The sequence below is a fragment of the Dromaius novaehollandiae genome, unplaced genomic scaffold, assembly GCF_036370855.1.
Source record: "Dromaius novaehollandiae isolate bDroNov1 unplaced genomic scaffold, bDroNov1.hap1 HAP1_SCAFFOLD_33, whole genome shotgun sequence".
In the NCBI taxonomy this organism is placed as follows: Eukaryota; Metazoa; Chordata; class Aves; order Casuariiformes; family Dromaiidae; genus Dromaius; species Dromaius novaehollandiae.
In genome coordinates this window covers 3,094,482-3,102,997 of record NW_026991456.1, presented here as the reverse complement: position 1 = coordinate 3,102,997, position 8,516 = coordinate 3,094,482, and the positions used below count along the sequence as shown (strand labels likewise).

Here is an 8,516-nt window from a genome sequence, read left to right as displayed (position 1 = left end):
TCTCTTCACATAAAAAGAAAGCTAAAACATTTCAAGAGCTCCTGCTTCCAGGATCATAATTATGTTTATTTTAATGAAAGAAGAAAGCCAAGTGCATCTTTGCACTCTTCTGTACCAGGCCTATATTCCTCTAAGACGTTTATTCCTTTCTCCCCCTTCCCATTCCACAAAATTCTCAATATCCTGCACTTCTAAAGCTACACCTGATACACAGAATATGCATTTCCAGGTGTGCCATGCTAGGTCAGTTTATTCCTGGTAGATCACAACTCATATGAGCTCTGTGTGTAGGCCAGAGTTTTCCTGAACGCATTTCCAAGAACCCCCTTGACCTCCCTGTTCCGCAGGCTGTAGATGAGTGGGTTGACCATGGGTGTGAGGATTGTGTAGAAAAACGATAGCATTTTATTGAGGTGTCTCAGCGGGGCTCATCTGGGCATCAGATAAACAATGATGATGGTCCCATAGAAAACAGTGACCAGGGTGAGGTGAGAGGAGCAGGTGGAGAAAGCCTCCTCATACTGGTCAGGATCCTCAGGATTGCAACTATAATGCAGACATAGGATGCCAGAGTGAATAGGGAAGAGAAGACTACATCCAGAAAGCAGATTAGGAAAGCAACCAGTGTAAGCACTGTGGTGTCACTGCAGGAGAGCTCTAGCAAAGGGGTAAAATCACAGAAGAAGTGATCAATTGCATTGGGACCACAGAACTGTAACTGATAAAATAACCTTGTGACTACTGTAGACATTAGTAATCCTGCTAGCCAAGACCCAGCCGCCAGCTGGAGACACACCTTCCAGTTCACAAGGCTTGCATGGAGTAGGGGCTGACATATGGCCAAGTGCCGATCACAGGACAGTGTGGCCAGCAGGTAACACTCAGTAACTGCAAAACAGCCAAAGAAATAGAACTGTGTTATGCAGCCATGAACAGAAATGGTTCTGTCCCCAGTTAGGGAGCTGGCCAGCAGCCTGGGCAGGATGATGGAGGTGTAGAAGATTTCCACATTGGAGAAATTCCCCAAGAAGAAGTGCATGGGGGTATGAAGATGCCTGTCTGCCACCACCAGCACAACAATGAGGATGTTCCCAAACATGGTCACCATGTAGATCATGAGAGAGAGGAGGAAGAGAGGCATGTGAAGCTTTGGTACATTACCCAGTCCCAGCAGGAGGAACTCCACTGGAGCTGTCTAGTTGTCCCATTCCTCTTTTTCCATATAGTGCTGCAGGTCCTTCTTCTCCCCAATTAGCAGGAAGGGAACCTAAGAGAAAGAGCATGCACTTCTGTGTTTGTGGCAAAAAGGAATTGTGAAGCTGTTGCTGTCAGAGACAACATGGAGGTTTCCACTCATCTGACTGAACTCGTGTTTGGTTTACGGGCTCCATTCCTAGCAAAAGAACAGGAGCAGGTTCTTTGGGAGGGCAAAACTGTTCATCCTAGGGGAACCTCCTCTGATTAGACAGATGAGTTGCTCCACTGAGATGCCTATTTCTCTCTGTGGATTAAAAGAGAATGTTCACCTGCTGATATGTAGCCTACTGTGCCTGAAGTTATTCCTAGTAATAGCCAGCATAGCTGTTGGCCAGATCCTTCTGCTCTCAAGCAACAGGCAGATGTGCCAGAGAGAAAAAGCTCCATCATGCAAAAATAGCCACATCATGCCACAGGCTGTTTCTTCTCACAGAAGAAAGATGGGCACTGAAAGGAGTTAGTGGTCTCAACTCCCTAAAACACGTGCTTCTAGAGAAGACGATTCTGCACTGGACAGTCCATCTCCTTCCATTGACAAAGAGTAGTCAGGAGTTACTAGCTCAGTTTTGGAAGGGAGTATAAAGGGACTGTTAGGGAGGATACTTATAAGCAGTTACGTAACTTGAGAGAGAAGGAAGGGGAAAAAAGTGAATGCCAGAGAAGTGGTACCTGAACCATCCAAGCAACATGAGGAAGAAAACTGTTGCACAGGGAGGAAGGGAAAAGGAGAGGAAAGATTGTTTCCTACACAACTTTTCCTCCTTAGTTTCAATTTCTGAGCTCATTTGGGCTGCCCTCCTGCAGCAAAACAGCACCTGAACCTCAGGATTTACAGCTGAGCGCTCAGGTTCAGCATTGTGATGGACAAGTGCCCCAAGGGTGAGTGGGGACTGAGGTTGTGTGGAACTATGGTCAAGCACGTGCTTGTGGTAAACACCTGATACATGCCTGAGTACCTGCCCAGGGGAAGTCCATGTCTGCAAGACAGAGGTCTTTGCACACTCCTCCTCTTCAGGCTTTCATAACACTGGGGTCAGACAAAATTATGTCCCTGATAATTCCCTGCTGCAAAATAGACTTTTTACAGTGAGTTGGAGATGGCCAAGGCAGCCATCTAGACAGCCCAGGGAGTTCCTGGGATGGATGAGTCAGTGATTCACCCCACCTACACAGGGATGAATTGTTCCCAAAGGTGCTTCCATAGGGAAGGTGTCCCAGATTCACTGCTGTTTGTGAATCACATCCCTGGCGGATAGCTGAGAGTCAACTGAGAGATAGCTGTGAGACTGAGATTGATTTCTAAGACAAAAGCAAGAAGGAGAGTCAGAGAAAGAGTGAGAGAAAGATTCAGAGAGGTAAGAAATTAAGTGATGTATATTGGCACACTTGTCACATGCACTCTGCCCAAACTCTTCTTTATCTCAGCTGAGGTGTGTGAGTGCCCATCAGCTGATGCCCTGCAGCAACCATGCAGCTCTAACTTTGCACCACAGCTATGCTCCAGGTATCTCTGTTCAGCACTGTCCGGTCAGAGTTGTGGACATCAAGGGAGATCCCAATAACCAGAAAAAGGAGTATGTTGCGCCCATCTTCAAAAAAAGCCACAAGGACAACTCAAGCAGCTGCAGGCCATTCAGCCTCACTTTGGTGAGGAGTGTGTCATAGAACGATTCATCTCAGACCACATTTCTGGGTGCATGAAGGAGAAGAAGGTGCCTGGGAAGAGTCAACATGGATTTACTGAAGGTAAATCACTCCTGACCAACCTGATTGCCCTCTCTGTCATTTACCATGGTTTTAGTAAGGCTTTTGACTCTGTCTCCCACAATATTCTTGTATACAAGTAAGGCATTACGATAGGATGGGTAGTTAACCAGATGGGTCAAAAGCTGGTTGGATGATCAAGCTCAGAGGATTTTTATGAATGAGCTTTCCTGGGAAGACACTGACAAGTGGAGTATGCATGGGTCTGTTCTGGGACCTGTCCTACTTAATGCATTCATCAGTGACCTGGAAGATGTCTCCTCACATTTGCAGATGGCACTTGTCATGGAAATTAGGCTTGCCAGCCACCATAACAGGGCCCAACCCTAGGTTCCCACAGAAAAGTTCAGAGCCAAATCAAAGCAAATTAAATAATTAAATTTTAATGATGCACATGCAGTAATTACAGCTCGAGCTGGGTACCTCCGAAGAGGGACCCCAAACAAAAAAAATCCCTGGGCAATTATAGTTTTTTCAAATTAAGTTTCCCATGCCTCGCACGGCAGTTCAGACCAATAGTAATTTTTAGGTCTGGGGTCTCCTGCTCCTTATTGGGTCTCATCGTTGTTCCTAGGCAGGCTGTTTTTCTCCCTTATCTTTACTGTTGTGGTTTCTGCTGACGGTTGTACCTTTGTTTCTTGTTGGGTCTTACTGTTGTCTCTCAAGGTCCTGAGAAGGAGGAGGTGATTCTAAATCATAGCAATTAACACTGCCCCAGCAGTGAGCTGAGGCTTTGTCCCTCAAGGTCCTAATGCCCTGCACTGGCCTTATTTCAAAGCCTTGACATCCTCCCTTTGGGAGTGTGAGATGCAGGAATGCAGACTGCTTGTAACTCCCTTATCTTCCTAGCTTGAACCAGCTCTGAGGCCCTTTTCTTACTGGACTAAGTAAATTTCATTATTTTATCTAAGTGCAGCTTAAGGCTTCAGCAAATTTAGCTACTCATGCTAAGCAAGTTTTAGAGAAGTTGTGCTAAGCAGCTACCTCTAGACAATTTCAGTTCGCTATTCTTTAACAGTCCCCCCTTTGTTTTTATGAAGCATCCTTGCTAATACTTTAAACAGAGTTCTCAAAGTTCTTTGAGGTGTACTATCACTTTCCATAATCTTATGTATAATATGATCATAAGTAACAGGCATAACACAGTTAGACAAACTTAACACAGCTGCTACTGAGTTGAACATGTGACCACAAATCCCTGTTGCAGTTGGTGACCATCCTAGAAGAGTTTCCCAACCATGATGTTCTCCCATCCCTCTTTACCCTTTCCAAGATGTAGTGTATCTCCTCTGCATCATGATGAATGGTGATTAGAGTTTTTTTGTCCATTGTGCGTTGTAGCAGTCAACGCAAATCATCATGTTGTAGTGGTTTCTTTACTAGTGTAAGATTCATTCCAATGGGGTTAGGTAGTAAATTTTGAATTAGTGTATAATTAGATTGTAACAATTGATAAGATCTAATAGGAGCTGAATAATTAATGTGGCATCCCATAATTTTGAGTAAAGTTACAAGCACAAATATTTGAGTGATTACTTGTATCTACAACAATGTTATCTATGAATATAAGATTACAAAGTGTTCTTACACATACACATCCTTTTTCAACATATACAAGTACAGTTCAATTTAACAGCAAAATAAGAACACAGTATGACAGTATATGGCCTGTTCCATTTAGGTTTTAACTTGGATTTTTGTGAAAATACTTTAACTAAAACTTCATCCCCAAGCTGTATACCAAGCACTTGTATTTCAGGTGGTGTGGATTGATATCATTGAGCATATATATATATATATATATATATATATTTTAAGATTTTCAAACCTTTTTTTTTTTTTGCATACTTAGAACATACTGGGCTAGTCGTTCATCTCCATCTAACAGGCTGGTCTTAGCCGGAATAATAAGTCCCTAGTACAGCTAAATATTTCCCAAAGAGAATTTCTGCTGGTGTTAGTCCTGTGGGTTGCCGTGGGGTATTTCAAACATCCCACAGAGCTAAGTTTAATGCCTCTGGCCATTTTAGGCTAGCATGTGTGCACAGTCTTGCTATTTTTCCTTTTAGTGTTCTATTCATTCTTTCTACTTGTCCTGAAGATTGTGGGTGATAAGGGGTTGTAGGTTTCTTTTTATGCCTAATGATTTATATAACTGAGTGATTATGCTTGCCGTAAAATGGGCACCCCTGTCTGAATCAGTGGCTTCTGGGACCCCATACCTGGGTATGATTTCCTTCAGTAAGGCTTTTACCACTCCCCGTGTGTCGGCCTTTCTTGTTGGGAAAGCTTCTAGCCAGCCTGATAACTGATCTACTATCACTAACAAGTGTTTGTAGCCATTGGCAGATGGCATATCTGCATAATCTATTTGTAGCTTTTGGGAAGGGAAGTAGGCCCATGACCGTCCCCCTAACTCTGAGCTTGGCTTGTTATTTGAAAACTTCTGGCAGGTCGGGCAGCTATTTGTTATTCTTTTTGCAGCCGCGTAGATTCCTGGAGCGGCCCATACTTTCTGTACCTGTTTAGCTATTGCCTCGGCTCCCCCATGAGCTTTATCGTGAAACCACCTAGCTATAGTAATTAACTTTTTTTTTTTGGTAGAATTGGTTTTCCTGCAGTTGTCCATATTCCATCATCACTTTGTTTTGCTTCCCACTGCTCCCATTGTTTTTTTCTCTTCCACTGAGCAGTCTTTTTCATACAGAGTTTTGGGGTCTGTTAAGTTTGGCCACTCACTCTGGTCCATCCTTGGAACTGCCCCCATACATTCTTTCAGAGGCTGTCGAGCTGCAGCCTTCGCAGCAGCGTCGGCTAAAGCATTTCCTCTGCTAATTTCTGTAGTGTCTTTAGTATGGGCTGGGCAGTGTATTACTGCAATTTCTTTGGGCAGTTGGACTGCTTCCAGCAAATTACGTATTTCTTCTCCATTAGCTAATTTCTTTCCTGATGACAAAAAGAATCCTCGCTCTTTCCATAACATCCCTGTTACATGACCTACTCCAAATGCATATTTAGAATCGGTATAGATATTTACCTGCAGGTTCTTACCGATTTTTGCTGCTTGGGTCAATGCTATTAATTCTGCTCCTTGAGCACTTACAGACGGAGACAAAGGATTGGCCTCAAGTACCTCAAAGACGTTAGTGACAGCATAGCCGGAGTGGTGCCTTCCGTCCAAATAATAGGATGATCCATCTGTAAACAGAACTAAGTCTGGGTTTTCCAAAGGTTTGTCTTTAAGGTCCTCCCGGGGCTTGCTCGAGCTGACGATCACCTGCTCACAGGAATGATGTGGTTCTCCATCCTCCAGTAGAGGCAATAGTGTTGCTGGATTTAAGATGTTGCATCTCTTTAAGGTCCCATTATCTGCATGCAGTATTATCAGTTCATAGCGGTGAGCTCTCTGTGGGGATAGTGCTTGAGTCGCGTATTGTTTCATTGACAGTTCTACCTCATGTGGCACATACACAGTCAATGAGTGACCCAAAACTACAGGTCATGTTTTTTTCAGTAAGAGCTGCCATAGCTGCTATTGCTCTGATGCATCCTGGAGTGCCTTTAGCTACCTCATCTAGCTGCGTGGAGTAATAGGCCACTGGTCTGTGGTGAGGACCTAGTTTTTGGGTGAGTACCCCACTTGCTACTCCCTGTCGTTCATGGACAAATAATTCCAATGGTTTGCTATAATCTGGTAACCCGAGAGCAGGGGCTGAAACCAACGCTTTTTTCACAGATGTAAAAGCTTTCTCCCTTTCTGGGCCCCAGGCCACAGGCTCTATCTCCTCCTTTTTTGTTGCCTGCACTAAAGGCTTAGTAAGTTCTGCTAACCCAGGAATCCACGGTTGGCAAAATCCCACAGCTCCTAAAAATCCCGTGTTGTTTTTTTGTTACAGGACGAGGCATATCAAGAATTGTCTTTACTCGTTCTGGATCAACTAACCTGTGTCCTTCTCTTAAGATAAAACCCAAATATTTTACCTCTCTTTGACACAGCTGGAGTTTAGACAGAGATGCTCGATGCCCTTTTTCTGCAAGAGTGTTAATCTTTACTTGCTAATAACAAATCATCTACATATTGTATTACTACAGAATGTCCTGGAAGTTCGATATCTGAGAGGTCATTTTTGAGTTTGCGCGAAAGAATAGTCGGAGACCCAGTAAATCCCTGTGGCAGCCTTGTCCAAGTTAATTGTTGTCCCTTCCAAGTGAAAGCCAAGAGATCTTGGCTATCTTCAGCTATCGGTATTCTAAAAAAGGCTGCTGTTAGGTCGATCACAGTAAATTAAGTTGCCCAAAGGGGTATCTGTAGTAAAATGGTTGATGGGTCGGGGACTACTGGATGTGGAGCAACTACATGTTGGTTTATAGCCCTTAAGTCTTGTACAAAGCGATACTCTGGATCACCATCAGAGTCTTGCCTGTTCTTTTTAACTGGCAGAATTGGGGTGTTATATGGGGATTCACAGACTCTAAGGATACCCAGTTTCAGGTAATGATTGATTTGTTTTTGGATGCTCTTCTCTGCTTCCTTTGGGATAGGGTATTGCTTAACTGCAGGAGGCAATCCCCCCTTTGTTTTTATCGAGACTGGAGTGGCTGATTTCAGTAGTCCCACATCCATTCCTGAAGAGCTCCATAACCGTTTAGGAACTGATTCTAAACTTGTTGGAATTTGCAGATTAGTCGACTCTGGTTCTGGTGTCTTAGCCAGAACACATGAGCCCATAATTATTAATTCCACCTCTTCTGGCTGTAAGCAGATCTGAGTATCCAAGGCTTGCAGGAGATCTCTCCCTAAAAGGCACATGGGCGCGTCTGTGGAAATTATAATACATCCCCACGCTCTTTTACCTCCAATAGTAAGCAATAAGGGCTTAGATAACATTCGTTTGCCTTTTCCCGCTACTCCTTGCATCATTATTTTATCTGGTGACTTGCATCCTTTAGGCTCAAACTTTAAAAGGGAAAGGGTGGCTCCAGTATCCACTAGAAAGGGAACTTCTAAGCCTTCTATATTTGCCATTACCTGCCCCTGAAATCCAAATCTATATCCCATAAATTTACCCCCATTTCCACAGTATTTTCCGAGTCTCCTGTTTCCTGTCATTGTGGACTGCCTGGGAATTGCCTGGTCTCCTTCTTAGTGTTTGATTGCCTCATGCTGGCCCCTCTATTCCCAAGTGCACAGGGCCTCACTGGGCATTCCTGCTTCCAGTGTCCTTGTTCCTCGCAATAATGACAAACATCATTAACTCTTAGTTGTACACCACCTTCACTTTGATTCCATCTATCTCCCCTGGTTCTTCCGCGCCTCTCCCCTTGCCAGCCTGGCATATGCTCTTTAAAATACTTTTGTGTATCAGGGGCTGCTTGATCTATAAAAACACTAATTGCGAGAGCATCATTGAAGTTTTGTGGGGTCATTCCTCCCTATTTTAGCAGGGCTTACCGCAAAAGTCCCCAGAAGTCATGGGGGTGTTCATCTAATCACT

At 43.9% G+C, this 8,516-nt stretch overlaps 1 pseudogene; it reads right to left on the bottom strand.

Moving 5' to 3' along the window:
- Positions 1-263: 263 nt before the first annotated feature.
- Positions 264-1,222, bottom strand: LOC112996240 (olfactory receptor 5B21-like; annotated as a pseudogene).
- Positions 1,223-8,516: the final 7,294 nt, after the last annotated feature.